At 52.1% G+C, this 16,459-nt stretch overlaps 1 protein-coding gene across 8 annotated transcripts in view; it reads right to left on the bottom strand.

Annotated features, from left to right (window-relative positions):
* Positions 1-9,586, bottom strand: part of LOC132808993 (poly(rC)-binding protein 2-like) — a 37,058-nt gene extending 27,472 nt beyond the window's left edge. For 2 of the 8 annotated variants that reach the window (XM_060822382.1, XM_060822389.1), the window contains exons 1-2: positions 8,781-8,896; positions 4,143-4,221 (exon numbers count right to left, since the gene is read on the bottom strand). The gene's annotated coding sequence lies outside the window, so the exon portion shown is untranslated. Of the gene's footprint in view, positions 1-3,250; positions 3,455-3,598; positions 3,720-4,142; positions 4,222-8,780; positions 8,897-9,521 lie in introns of those variants that run through there. The other 6 variants (XM_060822383.1, XM_060822385.1, XM_060822387.1 and 3 more) reach the window with 6 other exon arrangements.
* Positions 9,587-16,459: the final 6,873 nt, after the last annotated feature.

Raw genomic sequence — 16,459 nt, 5'->3', positions numbered from 1 at the left:
TGACCCCAGGATGGTTTATACCCCAGTTCCCCTCCCTCTGCGGGTCACAGCAGGTTATATATTCCATACATTGACCCCAGGATGGTTTATACTCCTGTCCCCCTCCCTCTCTGGGTCACAGCAGGTTATATATTCCATACACTGACCCCAGGATGGTTTATACTCCTGTCCCCCTCCCTCTCTGGGTCACAGTGGGTTATATATTCCATACATTGACCTCAGGATGGTTTATACTCCTGTCCCCCTCCCTCGGGGTCACAGTGGGTTATATATTCCATACATTGACCTCAGGATGGTTTATACTCCTGTCCCCCTCCCTCTGGGTCACAGTGGGTTACATATTCCATACACTAACCCCAGGATGGTTTATACTCCCGTCTCCCTCCCTCTGCTGGTCACAGTGGGTTATATATTCCATACATTGACCCAGGATGATGTATACTCCTGTCTCCCTCCCTCTGGGTCACAGTGGGTTATATATTCCATACATTGACCCCAGGATGGTTTATACTCCTGTCCCCCTCCCTCTCTGGGTCACAGTGGGTTATATATTCCATACACTGACCCCAGGATGGTTTATACTCCTGTCCCCCTCCCTCTCTGGGTCACAGTGGGTTATATATTCCATACACTGACCCCAGGATGGTTTATACTCCTGTCCCCCTCCCTCTCTGGGTCACAGTGGGTTATATATTCCATACACTGACCCCAGGATGGTTTATACTCCTGTCCCCCTCCCTCTGCGGGTCACAGTGGGTTATATATTCCATACATTGACCCCAGGATGGTTTATACTCCCGTCTCCCTCCCTCTGCGGGTCACAGCGGGTTATATATTCCATACATTGACCCCAGGATGATGTATACTCCTGTGCCCCTCCCTCTGCGGGTCACAGTCGGTTATATATTCCATACACTGACCCCAGGATAGTTTATACTCCTGTCTCCCTCCCTCTGGGTCACAGTGGGTTATATATTCCATACATTGACCCCAGGATGATGTACACTCCTGTCCCCCTCCCTCGGGGTCACAGTGGGTTATATATTCCATACACTGACCCCAGGATGGTTTATACTCCTGTCTCCCTCCCTCTGGGTCACAGTGGGTTATATATTCCATACATTGACCCCAGGATGGTTTATACCCCAGTTCCCCTCCCTCAGGGTCACAGTGGGTTATATATTCCATACACTGACCCCAGGATGGTTTATACTCCTGTCTCCCTCCCTCTGGGTCACAGTGGGTTATATATTCCATACACTGACCCCAGGATGGTTTATACCCCAGTTCCCCTCCCTCTGGGTCACAGTGGGTCATATATTCCATACATTTACCCCAGGATGGTTTATACTCCCGTCTCATTCCCTCTGCGGGTCACAGCGGGTTATATATTCCATACATTGACCCCAGGATGGTTTATACTCCTGTCCCCCTCCCTCTGCGGGTCACAGTGGGTTATATATTCCATACATTGACCCCAGGATGGTTTATACTCCTGTCCCCCTCCCTCTGCGGGTCACAGTGGGTTATATATTCCATACATCGACCCCAGGATGGTTTATACTCCTGTCCCCCTCCCTCTGTTGCGTCACAGAGAGTTTTCTATTCTATACACCTAGATCAGAATGATTTACTCTCCTGTGCTCCTCTGTCTCTGGGTCACAGCAGGTTATATATTGTATACATTTACATCAGCATTTTTCACTCTTGTATCTCTCTCTCTGGGTCAGAGCAGGTTATATATTCTATTCATTTAGATCAGAATTATTCACTCTCCTATCTCCTCCTCTCTGGGAGCGAGCAGCTTAGATATTCTATACATTTACATCAGAATTAAGTAACCTTCTATTGCCCTCTCTCTTTCTGGGTCAGAGTAGTTTATATATTCTATACATTTATTATCAGAATTATTCACTCGCCTGACTCCCTTCCCCTCTCTGGGACAGAGCGGCTTATATATTCTATATATTTACATCAGAATTATTCATTTGCATATTCCCCCTTTCTGGGTCATAGGTTATATATTCTATACATTTACCATCAAAATTACTCACTCTCCTGACTCCTTTCCTCTCTATGGGACAGAGTGGGTTATATATTCTATATATTTAGATCAGAATTATTTACACTCCTGTCCCTCTCTCTCTTGGTCAGAGCAGGTTATATATTCTATACATTTACATCAGGATTACTTACCCTCCTGACTCCCTCCCTCCCTCTCTCTGGGTCACAGCAGGTTATATATTCCATACATTTACACCAGCATTATTCATTTACCTAGTCCCCCTCTCTCTGGGTCACAGCACATTATATATTCTATACATTTATCATCAGAATTATTCACTCTCCTGACTCCCTCCCTCTCTCTGGGTCAGAGCACACTATATATTCTGTACATTTACATCAGATTTATTTACTCACCTGTCCCTTTCTCTCTCTCCCGGGGATAGATATATAGATATATATATATAATAAAACACATACGTTGCTATGGCATGGATCGGTATGTGGAGGAAAAGAACAGGCAGGCAATTCCATGCCAACCACGATACTGTTCCTAATTTCTCCTTCCTGACTGCACATGGTCCATATCCCTGCACTCCTTCCCTGTTCACTTCTGTCTAAATGACACTGCAGCTGTATCTACCTCCCCCACCTCCCCCTGGTTCCAGGCACCCACCACCCTCTCTGTGAAAACAAACCTGTCTCGCGAATCTCCTTTTTAACCTCCCCCCCCCCCCCCCCCCTCCGCCTTAAACCCACGCTGTCCAGTATTTGGAGATTCCCACCCCGGGGGTGCGGTAGAAAGGCCCTGACAATCCACACCTCAGGAGTTTTCACGCACTTGTAGGCAATGCCCTCCAATCCAGGTCACGGTCTGGGAAACCCCGTTCACAAAGCCTCCACATCTTGCCTACGGCGTGGTGACCCGAACTACACACGCCACTCCCTCCCAATGTGTTCAGACTTAAGGTCTGATACAGTTGCCAGGTGTGATACTGACTGAAATCGGGTGGGGATCACCCTTCCTGGTTTGGTGATTCAGGATCACCCCTCCTGTCGAGGGAAGGGAGCGAGCGTTTGAGTGGGGGAGGGGGTGGGGTTAGGAAGCTGTGGGTGTGTACATATTTACTACAAGACAGCAATCAGGGCTTCCCCTGCCTTCGTCCACCTCCCTTCCCCTTCCCCCAACCCCCCCTCCCCAGTTACAAACACCACCTAAAGCGACATCGATTATCTATTCTCTCACCTGCTTCCTCTTCCTGGTTGCTCTTGGGTCTTTGGGGGAAGTGGGAGAGTGGGGGTGGATGGGGGGGTGGGAATGGGGGAGAAGTCGAATGGGAGGGGGCCAGGGGGGAGGGGGGAGGGGGAAGGGGAGGGAGGTAAAGCGGGACGTTGTCTTCACGGTTTAGGTGTTATGATCGCTCTTTCCGCTGAACAGAGAGAGAGAGAGCTGGTGGGGGGTATTGGGGTGGGTGCGGGTGGGTGAGGATGTGTATATATTAGTTTATGTATCATTTCAGGGTTCGCCTGTTTTTTTTTATCCCCCCTCCATCCCGGTTTGTAACATGGTCTACGTTAATATCTGTGCGCTCACCTGTTTCCTCCTCCTGGCAGGTCAGCGATGGGGTGGGGTGGGGTAGGGTGGGGTGGGGGGAGTGGGAGATAAATAGAGGGACGCTGTCTTCCTCGTTTTGATGTTACGATCACTCTTTCCGCTGGGGGGAGAGAGAGAGAGAGAGAGAGAGAGAGCCGGGGTCGAGGTTGGGGGAAGGGGGGATTGTTTTTTGGGGGTAGGGGTGGGGGGAAGGTGAAAGGGTTGGGTGAGGATGTTTCCGCATTAGTCAGGAGATTTTATACTCGGCTTGACCTCACCCTACCCCCCCCTCAAGGACACAACGTGATCTGACACAACACTGAAGATCCATTTCCTCACCTGTTTCCTTACTCCGTCACAGAGTGAAGTGGCGATGACAGAGGGAGATGGTGAAGGGGGGAGAGGGAGGGGGGAGAAACACTGCCTTCCTGGCCTTTGATGGTACGGTTATTATTTCTGGGGGGAGGCGGAAGGGAATGAGAGGATACATTTCAGGGTCATTCCGCTATCCCCTGCCCCAACACGCTGACATCCACATTCTTACCTGCGTCCTCCGCCCGGTGAAAGGCGAGATTGGTCTTCTCTGAGTTTTTGATGTTAGGATCACTCCTCTCTGGGGGCGGCTGGGAGTGGGGAATGAAGAGATGTCAGGAATATCCGGCCCCACTCCCAGCCTCCCAAAGGTTACAGAACAACATCGACATCAATAGGCGCCCCCAGCGACTTACCAGGCTGGTGTTTTCGGGGGGGGGGGGTGGTGGGATTTGACATTGTGATTGCTCTTTCCTGCTGTAGAGTGGCCGACGGGGAATGAGAACGCGTCAGGGTCATCTCCCCCGCACTCTGATACGACAAACAAACATCCGAAACCTACCTACCTCCCCTGTTTTCTCCTGGTGATGGCGGGAAGTCACCCTTCCTTGGCTTTTAAATTTCGGTATTTGACGTTATGATGCCTTTCTCTGTGACGCAGAGGGGGTTGGGGCTGAGTGAGGAGATCAGGCTGTTCTTCTCCCCCTCTGCTCCCACAAAAAGGTTACAGAACAGCATCTATCTTCTGCACAGCTTTCTCCATCCCAGAGTTAGCGAGGGGGAGTTGCCTCACTTGGCCCCAGCTCCCTCTAAACCCTTCCTGTTCCTGTCCCCCCATCCACCTTTTAAATGCTGTCATTGTACCAGCCCCCACCCCTTCCTCTGGCATCTCCTCCCACACACGCACCACCCTCTGGGGGAAAAAGCTTTCCCTCGGGTCCCTTTCCCCCATCTCACCTTAAACCTACATCCTCTAGTTCTGGACTCACCCCACCCCAGGGGGAAAAAACCATGTCCATTTACCCTATCCACACCCCTCGTGATGTTATAAACCTCTATAAGGTCACCCCTCAGCCTCCGACGCTCCAGGGAAAACAGCCCCAGCCTGTCCAGCCTCTCCCTGTAGCTCAAACCCTCCAACCATGGCAACATCCTCGTAAATCTTTTCTGAACCCTTTCAAGTTTAGCATCATTCCTATGAGAGAGAGACCAGAATTGAACACACTATCCCAAAAATCCTGTACAGCCATAGCATGTCCTCCCAACTCCTGTACTCAATACTCTGACCAATAAAGGAAAGCATACCAAACCCCTCCTTCACTACCCTATCTACCTGCGACTCCACTTTCAAGGAGCTATGACCCTGCACTCCAAGGTCTCTTTGATCAGCAACACTCCCTAGGACCTTACCATTAAGTGGATAAGTCCTGCTAAGATTTGTTTTCCCAAAATGCAGCACCTCACATTTATCTGAATTAAACTCCATCTGCCACTTCTCAGCCCATTAGCCCATCTGGTCCAGATCCTGTTGTAATCTGAGGTAACCCTCTTCGCTGTCCCACTACACCTCCAATTCTGGGGTCATCTGCAAACTTAATAACCACACCGCCTACATTCACATCCAAATCATTTATATAAATGACGATAAGTAGAGGGGCCCAGCACCGATCCTTGTGGCACTCCACTGGTCACAGGCCTCCAGTCTGAAAAACAACCCTCCACCACCACCCTCTGTCTTCTACCTTTGAGCCAGTTCTGTCTCCATGTGGCTAGCTCTCCCTGTATTCCCTGAGATCTAACCTTGCTAACTTGTCTCCCATGGGGAACCTTCCTCCATGCTGGGGTTTCGGGGTGGGGCAAGTAGTTGCCTCACACCAGGTTTCGATGTTACGGTCGCTCTTTCTGGGGTGAAGCAGTGGGGGGTGTGGGGGGGGGGGGGGGGAGAGGACATTTTAGGATTTATCCCACCACAGAAGTGTTAACACCTATGTCCTACCTGTTTTCATCCCGCTGGCAATGGTTGCCGGGGGCTGGGAGATGGGGAGAGGGTAAAGTTGCTTCACACGGGTTTTCAATGTTATGATCACTCTTCCCGGGGTGAAGCAGTGAGAGTGGGTGGAAACGAAGACACACTGGGTGCTGTTCTACACCACCACCCCCCCACCCCCACAAAATCATAAGCATTAACAACTATTTCTCCAGGCAGTTGTTGTGGGAGGGATGGGAGGAGGGTTTGCCTCACGCCGGTTTTCAACGTTATGATTGCTCTTTCCGAAGTGGGGGGTGGGGAAATTAGGATTTATTGAGGGTTATTTACCCTCCTCTCCTCTCCCCCCACCCCACCAATGCAAAACATAAGCATTACCATCTATTTCTCATGTTTTTTTTCTCCTTTCTGGCAATGGGAGAACATTGCCTCACGCACGCACACGCACACACACACACGGGGTTTTCCACGTTATGATCGCTCTTACCCCGGGAGCAAAGTGGAAATGAGAGATTATTGTCGGGCTGTGGAGGAATTATTCTCACCCAGGAACACCAACTTGGCACCTGTTTCCTCCCTCCTGGTGACAGGAGAGGGGACAGAAAGTTGCCTTACCCCACACACACACACACACACACACACGCTCGCGATGTTATGATTGCTCTTCCCCGAACCAGAAACGAGGGATTGATTAAGGGGGATGGGGGTTGAATTATTCTCACCCAACACCCCCCCCCCCTCACACACACACACAAAAAACCCACACTTAACAGCTGCTTCCTCCCTCCTGGGTGTCGGGGGAGGGAAGATTACCTTGTAAAGACACGGCGGCTTTTCGATGTTGTGATCGCTCTTCCCCGAATAGTGAACCAGAAACGAGGGATCAATTGGAGGGGCTGGGGGAGGGAATGAATTATTCTCCCCCAGGAACCCCCCCCAAACCAAACCAAATAAAACACCCACTTAACACCTGTTTCTTCCATCCCGGGCGTTGGGAAAGGAAGAGAAAGTTTCCGCACCCCACACACACACACGCGTGACGTTATGATCGTACTTTCCCGAACCCAGGAACGATGCATTCATTGTTTGTGGGGGTGGGTGGGGGTTGAATTATTCTCACCCAACACCCCCCAACACACAAAAAACACCCACTTCGCAGCTGTTTCCTCCCTCCAGGGGATGGGGAAGGGGGGGAAAATTTCCTCACCCCACACACACACACACGACATTATGATCGCTCTTCCCCGAAACCAGAAACGAGGCATTAATTGTTTTGGGGGAGACGGGTGAATTATTCTCACCCGGCACACCCCCCCACACACAAAAAACACAGACTTAGCACCTGTTTCCACCCTCCTGACGACGGGGAGGGGGTGGAGGGAGAGAAGAGAAGTAGCCCCACCCAACACACACACGTGCGTGCGGGCGACATTATGATCACTCTTCCCCAATCCCGGAAACAAGGGATTAATTGAGGGGGTTAATTGAATAGTGATCACTATCGCCCCCCCTCCCTCCATGTTATGATCACTATTGCCCCCCTCCCTCCATGTTATGATCACTATCGCCCCTCTCCCTCCATGTTATGATCACTATCGCCCCCATCCCTCCATGTTTTGATCACTATCGCCCCCTCCCTCCATGTTATGATCACTATCGCCCCCTCCCTCCATGTTATGATCACTATCGCCCCCCTCCCTCCATGTTATGATCCCAACCCCCCCGCCCTCCATGTTATGATCATTATCGCCCCCTCCCTCCATGTTATGATCACTATCGCCCCCCTCCCTCCATGTTATGATCACTATCGCCCCCCTCCCTCCATGTTATGATCCCAAACCCCCCGCCCTCCATGTTATGATCATTATCGCCCCCCTCCCTCCATGTTATGATCACTATCGCCCCCCTCCCTCCATGTTATGATCACTATCGCCCCCCTCCCTCCATGTTATGATCACTATCGCCCCCTCCCTCCATGTTATGATCACTATCGCCCCCTCCCTCCATGTTATGATCACTATTGCCCCCTCCCTCCATGTTATGATCACTATCGTCCCCTCCCTCCACGTTATGATCACTATCGCCCCCTCCCTCCATGTTATGATCACTATCGCCCCCTCCCTCCATGTTATGATCACTATTGCGCCCCTCCCTCCATGTTATGATCACTATCGCGCCCCTCCCTCCATGTTATGATCACTATCGCCCCCCTCCCTCCATGTTATGATCACTATCGCCCCCCTCCCTCCATGTTATGATCACTATCGCCCCCCTCCCTCCATGTTATGATCACTATCGCCCCCCTCCCTCCATGTTATGATCACTATCGCCCCCCTCCCTCCATGTTATGATCACTATCGCCCCCCTCCCTCCATGTTATGATCACTATCGCCCCCTCCCTCCATGTTATGATCACTATCGCCCCCCTCCCTCCATGTTATGATCACTATCGCCCCCCTCCCTCCATGTTATGATCACTACTGCCCCCTCCCTCCATGTTATGATCACTATTGCCCCCTCCCTCCATGTTATGATCACTATTGCCCCCCTCCCTCCATGTTATGATCACTATTGCCCCCCTCCCTCCATGTTATGATCACTATTGCCCCCCTCCCTCCATGTTATGATCACTATCGCCCCTCCCTCCATGTTATGATCACTATCGCCCCCTCCCTCCATGTTATGATCACTACTGCCCCCTCCCTCCATGTTATGATCACTACTGCCCCCTCCCTCCATGTTATGATCACTATTGCCCCCTCCCTCCATGTTATGATCACTATTGCCCCCCTCCCTCCATGTTATGATCACTATTGCCCCTCTCTCACACAGACACATTTAAACAGATAAACCACCCCCCCCCACCCCCTCCCTGAGGCTCACCTGTTGTTGGGGAGGGGGTTATAGATGAGCAGGGGGGGCACACGGAGAGTGAGGGAGGGAGGGACGGAGAGAGAAGGACGACCCTCCTTCACCTGCTCCTCTCTCACCAAATGGCGGACGCACAAAGACGCTTCCCCTCCAGACAACCTCACCGCGCCTGCGCAGGGACGGCGGGGACGCAATAGCGCCTGCGCGGTCACGGCCGGGCCGCCACCGCGCCTGCGCCCTCACGGCGGGGCCGCCACCACGCCTGCGCCCTCACGGCAGGACGGGTGAGCCACGCCCCCTACGCACACACTCCCCCCCGCCGCGCCTGCGTCGTCACGGCAGGATGGATGAGCCACACCCCCTACGCACACACTCCACCCCCCCCCCGCCGCGCCTGCGTCGTCACGGCAGGAAGGGTAGCCACGCCCCCCCACTCTCTCACACACACACCCACCCACCGCCGCGCCTGCGCCGTCACGGCAGAAAGGATGAGCCACGCCCCCCCACGCAAACACTCCCCCCGCCGCGCCTGCGTCCTCACGGCAGGTAGGGTAAGCCACGCCCACACCCCTTCCCCGCCGCGCCTGCGCCCTTTCCCCGTCTTCCTCAGTCGCCAGTCGCGGCCCCTCCCCCCCCGCCCGAAGGTCCGACGGCGATTCGCGCGCGAGCGTCCCTCTCCCCGTTGCGGCTGCGCAGTGCCGTCCTTTTGCCCCCCTTCCCCCCTCCCCTCCCCCACGCCTGCACGAGGCCTACCTGTCCCTCACCCGACCGACGACGACGATGACTTCGAAAGGTGACCCCGCCCACTTTGGTGACGTATTGCGGGCGGAGCTGGGGTGTCACGTGGGACGCTGGCCGAACCCTGAGCCGCGCCCCCACGCACGCACGCACGCCACGCATCACCCCCCGCGGCAGTGCGGCTGCGCGGAGCCGTACCGCCGGCACCGCACCTGCGCACCTCGCCCCTTTCTCCGCGCGGTAGTGCGGCTGCGCGTAGCCGTACCGCCGGCATCGCACCTGCGCACTTCGCCCCTTTTCTGTCCCATCCCCCCTCACTTCGAGGCCATTCCTTCAGGGAGATGGGGGATAGCACAATGTCAACCTGTGACCCTCTAGTTCTGGTCTCCCCCACCCAGGGGGTAAAGGACCGTGTCTATTTACCCGATCCATGACCCTCGTGATGTTATAACCCTCTATAAGGTCACCCCCTCAGCCTCCCCCACCCCAGGGGGGAAAAGACCTTGGCTATTTACCCCTCCCCTCGTGATGTTATAAACCTCTATAAGGTCACCCCTCAGCCTCCGACGCTCCAGGGAAAACAGCCCCAGCCTGTCCAGCCTCTCCCTGTAGCTCAAACCCTCCAACATCCTTGTCCATCTTTTCCGAACCCTCCCACAACATCCTTCCTGTAGCAGGGAGACCGGGATTGAACACAATATTCCAACAGGGGTCCCCTAACCCATGTCCTGTACAGCCGCAACGTGACCCCCCCCCAACTCCTGTACTCAATACTCTGACCAATAAAGGGAAGCATACCAAACCCCTCCTTCACTATCCTATCCACCTGTGACTCCACTTTCAAGGAGCTATGACCCTGCACTCCAAGGTCTCTGTGTTCACCAACACTCCCCCAGGACCTTACCATTAAGTGTATAAGTCCCGCTAAGATTTGCTTTCCCAAAATGCAGCCCCTCGCATTTATCTGAATTAAACTCCATCTGCCACTTCTCAGCCCTTCGGCCCATCTGGTCCAGATCCTGTTGTAATCTGGGCACTACGGGGACAATTTAGCACGGCCAATCCCACCCTAACCTGCACATCCCTGGGCACTACGGGGACAATTTAGCACGGCCAATCCCACCCTAACCTGCACATCCCTGGGCACTACGGGGACAATTTAGTACGGCCAATCCCACCCTAACCTGCACATCAAGGAGCTATGAACCCGCACTCCAAAGTGTGAGAAACAAAGCTCACTCACATCAATAATTTCAGTCCGAGACAAGATCTGAATCAGTAGTGCCCTTTATTTCACACTTGCAAGTGGGTGCGATGTCCACAAGGCAGGGACAAAACACACCGAATTCAACAAATACTCGATATTTATATAATTTGGTTCCTACGTATTTTTTTCTTATTTCTTTGTTCCCCCCCGTTTACATCCTCCACTCCCCTAAGACCGGTACCTGTTTATCTCTTGTCTTATCCGGCCTCGTCTCTGACAAAATGCTTATTCCTGGCCTCACAAGGCCGTTTGATGTCATCCCATCCTTGCCTTACCATTATTTACTCCCTCCATCTGTGTCGCCCCTCACAGCATCTTATCGCTAAGCCCTTTTAATTGGGGTTTGTTCCTGTGTTTCTGTAAAAGTGGGAAACAGACGTTTATACCTATTGTTTATACAGGCGTATCTAGTTTAACTGCCTCCCCTCACAGCACCTTATCTAGCTGCCTGTAATATCTACCATTGTTTTGCTGTCCCCTTTCTTTCTTGCAGACATTTTTAGCTAATACAAAAAAAAATTATGCATTTCCTCCACATAGTTTCCATTCTTGTTGACTCAGCTCCTGGATGAAACAATTACACACTGGTGTGAGTTCACTTATTTTTATATAATCAATTATACTTGCAGAAGTAACATTAATTTACCTATATCCCACAAAGGTCTCTGTGTTCAGCAACACTCCCCCAGGACCTTCCCATTAAGTGTATAAGTCCCGCTAAGATTTGCTTTCCCAAAATGCAGCCCCTCGCATTTATCTGAATTGAACTCCACCTGCCACCCCTCAGCCCACTGCCCCCCCCCCCCCCCCCATCTGGGAGTCACAGAAGACGCGCAGCACAGAAACAAGGCCCCCTCCAATCCAACCTGTCCGTGCCGACCCAGATGTCCCAACCCAGTCCATTCCCGCCTGCCCAGCACCCCACCCCGTATCCCTCCAAACCCTTCCTATTCATATACCCATCCAGATGCATCTTAAATGTTGTCATTGTACCAGCCTCCACCACATCCTCTGGCAGCTCATTCCATACACGTACCACCCTCTGTGTGAAAAGTTTGCCCCTTAGGTCTCTTTTATATCTTGCCCCTCTCACCCTAAATTATGGCCTCTGCTTCTGGATTCCCCCACCCCAGAGGGAAAAGACTTTGTCTATTTATCCGATCCATGCCCCTCATGGTTTTATAAACCTCTATGAGGTCACCCCTCAACCTCCGACGCTCCAGGGAAAACAGCCCCAGCCTGGTCAGCCTCTTCCTGTAGTTCAGATCCTCCAACCCTGGCATTATCCTTGTAAATCTTTTCTGAACCCTTTCAGGTTTCACAACATCTTTCCAACAGGAAGGAGACCAGAATCACATGCAATATTCCAACAGCGGCCTAACCAATGTCCTGTACAGCTGCAACATGACCTCCCAACTCCTGTACTCAATACTCTGACCAATAAAGGAAAGCATACCAAACCCCTCCTTCACTATCCTATCTACCTGCGACTCCACTTTCAAGGAGCTATGACCCTGCACTCCAAGGTCTCTGTGTTCAGCAACACTCCCTAGAACCTTAACATTAAGTGTATAAGTCCTGCTAAGATTTGCTTTCCCAAAATGCAGTCCCTCGCATTTATCTGAATTAAACTCCATCTGCCACTTCTCAGCCCATTGGTCCATCTGGTCCAGATCCTGTTGTAATCTGAGGTGACCCTCTTCGCTGTCCACTACACCCTCCAATTCTGGGGTCATCTGCAAACTTACTAACTGTACCTCTTATGCTCGCATCCAAATCATTTCGCCTCATGTTTATCTGAATTAAACTCCGTCAGCCACTTCTCAGTCCACTGGTGATTGGGATGTGACTATGGGGGAACTGATGCCAAAGGTGGGAGGGAACAGTCCAAAATTGTTCCCTCTTTGACACTCATCAGGACACTGTTGCAAGAATGCCTCATCTGAACAGCAGTTATACCTGGGTGGGGAACAGGATGGGTGACTGACTGGTCTTGTTTGGAATAGGGTGCCAATATGGGCTTGCAGATTCTTTGAGCAGTGTATACAGTATTGAGGCAGCTTAGAATGGGACAATTTAACTCAGTGGGTCGGCACTGCTGCCTCACAGCGCCAGGGACCTGGGTTCGATTCCAGCCTCGGGCGACTGTCTGTGCGGAGTTCGCACGTTCTCCCCCCAGCGTCTGCGTGGGTTTGCTCCGGTTTCCTCCCACGGTCCACACTGTAGGGATTCTATGAATGTCTGTGATCCATGAGTAATAATTTACCCAGGCACCTGGGAATGTGGCAGGAAGGGATCACAGGACTCAGTCAGTGAAACAGATCGTGACTTTATTGAGAAGGTGGTAAAGGTTAAGAGTTAAACATGACACTTCTAACAGCTCAATTTCCAACGCGCCTGTTCTTTTAGAAACTTAAAATACTTCCCAGATAATAGTAACTCAGTCCATTCCTCTTGGCACAGGTTGAGTCTCTCTCTCTCTCTCTGTCTGGTCAGACAGCAAATGGCTGTGCTCCTTGATCTTTCCCGATGTACCTGTGGTCGGTTGGAGAGTGCGGACTCCCCACCACCGAGTCCTGCCAGACTGCACCCCTGCACCCTCCTGGCTATCTTCTGGAACTTTCCAAGGACTTATACAGTAAACGGAAGAGCCTTGGGAAAAGTTGATGGGTGGAGAGATCTGGGAGTGCAGGTCCATTGTAGCCTGAAGGTGGGTGCAGAGGGGGATAGAGTGGTCAAGAAGGCAGGTGGTATGTTTGCCTTTGTCGGATGGGGTATTGGGTATCAGAGCTGGCAGGTCATGTTAACATTGTACAGGACGTTGGTTCGGCTGCATTTCGAATACTGTGTACAGTTCTGGGCGCCACATTACCAAAAGGATGTGGGCGCTTTGGAGAGGGTGCAGAGAAGGTTTGCGAGGATGTTGCCTGGTATGGAAGGTGCTAGCTATGAAGAGAGGGCGAGTAGGTTAGGTTTGTTTTCACTAGAAAAAAGGAGATTGAGGGGGGACCTGATTGAGGTTAACATGATCATGAAGGGTATAGACAGGGTGGACAGAGACAAGCTTTTCCCCAGGGTGAAGGATTCAATAACGAGAGGTCACGCTTTCAAGGTGAGAGGTGGAAAATTTAAGGGGGATACACACTGTAAGTACTTCACACAGAGGGTGGTGGGTGTCTGGAACACGTTGCCAGCAGAGGTGGTAGAGGCAGGCACGGGAGATTCATTTGAGATGTGTCTGGACAGATGCATGTGTAGGTGGGGAGCAGAGGGATACAGGTGCTTAGGAATTGGGCGACAGGTTTAGACAGTGGATTTGGATCAGCTCAGGCTTGGAGGGGCTGAAGGGCCTGTTCCTGGGCTGTAAGCTTTCATTGTTCACTTGATCAATCGAAGGTGTTGAATCGACTGGTTTTATCACCTTGGAACGCTGCGCGTCACTCTCAATGGCTCAGGTACGCGTGTCGTTCGGCATTCTGGGTTTGTCTGTCGTCTGATGGGAATTGGAGGGTGGGGGGAGGGCGTTGTTGGGGAGGGGCGTCACTCGATCTGCAACGTTAACTCTGCTTTCTCTCTCTCTCTCCCTCTCCGCGGGTGCTGCGAGACCTACTGAGCTTTTCCAGCAAATTTCTGTCCTTGTAATCCTTTGATGTGTCTGCCTGTGGACATCCGGAGTCATCCCAGAATATCACCCTGGTCTTTTGTCTGACGGAGGGAGGTCTGCCCTCGTGCATCCCATGTTCGTCAGGAATGGTTGGACAGGCTCTCGCTGTGACGTGGAGCTGGAACCCCTCTGTTAATTCAAACTAAACACCCCGCCTCGTAACTGAAGGGATTGACAGAGAACCCCTCATTTTCACTGCTTAAAGATAAGGAACAATTTATTTTCCGTACTCGTTAGCCCTGCTGCCTCACAGCACCAGGGTCCCAGTTCGATTCCACCCTCGGGACAACTGTCTGTGTGGAGTTTGCACATTCTCCCCGTGTGTCTGTGTGGGTTTCCTCCCACAGTCCAAAGATGTACAGGTTAGGGTGGGATTGTCCGTGCTAAATTGTCCCCGTAGTGCCCAGGGATGTGCAGGTTAGGGTGGGATTGACCGTGCTAAATTGTCCCGTAGTGCCCAGGGATGTGCAGGTTAGGGTGGGATTGGCCGTGCTAAATTGTCCGCGTAATGCCCAGGGATGTACAGGTTAGGGTGGGATTGGCCGTGCTAAATTGTCCCCGTAGTGCCCAGGGATGTGCAGGTTAGGGTGGGATTGGCCGTGCTAAATTGTCCCCGTAGTGCCCTGGGATGTACAGGTTAGGGTGGGATTGGCCGTGCTAAATTGTCCCCGTAGTGCCCAGGGATGTACAGGTTAGGGTGGGATTGGCCGTGCTAAATTGTCCCCGTAGTGCCCAGGGATGTGCAGGTTAGGGTGGGATTGGCCGTGCTAAATTGTCCTGTACTGCCCAGGGATGTACAGGTTAGGGTGGGATTGGCCGTGCTAAATTGTCCCGTAGTGCCCAGGGATGTGCAGGTTAGGGTGGGATTGGCCGTGCTAAATTGTCCCCGTAGTGCCCAGGGATGTGCAGGTTAGGGTGGGATTGGCCGTGCTAAATTGTCCCGTAGTGCCCAGGGATGTGCAGGTGAGGGTGGGATTGGCCGTGCTAAATTGTCCCGTAGTGCCCAGGGATGTGCAGGTTAGGGTGGGATTGGCCGTGCTAAATTGTCCCCGTAGTGCCCAGGGATGTGCAGGTTAGGGTGGGATTGGCCGTGCTAAATTGTCCCCGTAGTGCTAAGGGATGTACAGGTTAGGGTGGATTAGTCCCGGGTAAATACACGACAATATGGAAGGAGAATGGGCTCAGTGGGTTAATATTCGGAGGGTCATTGTGGATGAGTTGGGATACTAATTCTGAAAATTCCACTTCCATTGGTTTCTGGTATCCAGGGGCATAATTTAAACTGATCGATTGAATTCCACTTGTTGTCAAAACAGTAACCAAGGCTCAGGTATCGCCTTTGCTCGGTTTCTCTGGTTTGGAACAGTTCGGTCTCCCGGCCTTGCTGTTCGGGTCAGCTGAGCCTGCACTTCACATTTACCTCAAAATGCAGAAAACGCTACCTGTATCAATGTGAACGTACACACTCTCGGCTTCATCACAGTTGTCATGTTTTTCTCATGTGCCAAATTGTCGGTGTAGTGGACAGCGAAGAGGGTTACCTCAGATTACAACAGGGTCTGGACCAGATGGGCCGAAGGGCTGAGAAGTGGCAGATGGAGTTTAATTCAGATAAATGCGAGGGGCTGCATTTTGGGAAAGCAAATCTTAGCGGGACTTATACACTTAATGGTAAGGTCCTGGGGGAGTGTTGGTGAACACAGAGACCTTGGAGTGCAGGGTCATAGCTCCTTGAAAGTGGGGGTCGCGGGTGGATAGGATAGTGAAGGAGGGGTTTGGTATGCTTCCCTTTATTGGTCAGAGTATTGAGTACAGGAGTTGGGGGGGGGGTCACGTTGCGGCTGTACAGGACATTGGTTAGGGGGCCCCTGTTGGAATATTGTGTTCAATCCCGGTCTCCCTGCTACAGGAAGGATGTTGTGGGAGGGTTCGGAAAAGATTGACAAGGATGTCGGAGGGTTTGAGCTACAGGGAGGGGCTGGGAGAGTACAGGGTCTGATGGAGGTGTGTAGGCGGTGTTCA

The sequence above is a fragment of the Hemiscyllium ocellatum genome (genome assembly GCF_020745735.1).
Source record: "Hemiscyllium ocellatum isolate sHemOce1 chromosome Y unlocalized genomic scaffold, sHemOce1.pat.X.cur. SUPER_Y_unloc_2, whole genome shotgun sequence".
In the NCBI taxonomy this organism is placed as follows: Eukaryota; Metazoa; Chordata; class Chondrichthyes; order Orectolobiformes; family Hemiscylliidae; genus Hemiscyllium; species Hemiscyllium ocellatum.
The sequence above is the reverse complement of the archived record's forward strand: the minus strand, read 5'-3'. Positions and strand labels throughout refer to the sequence as shown.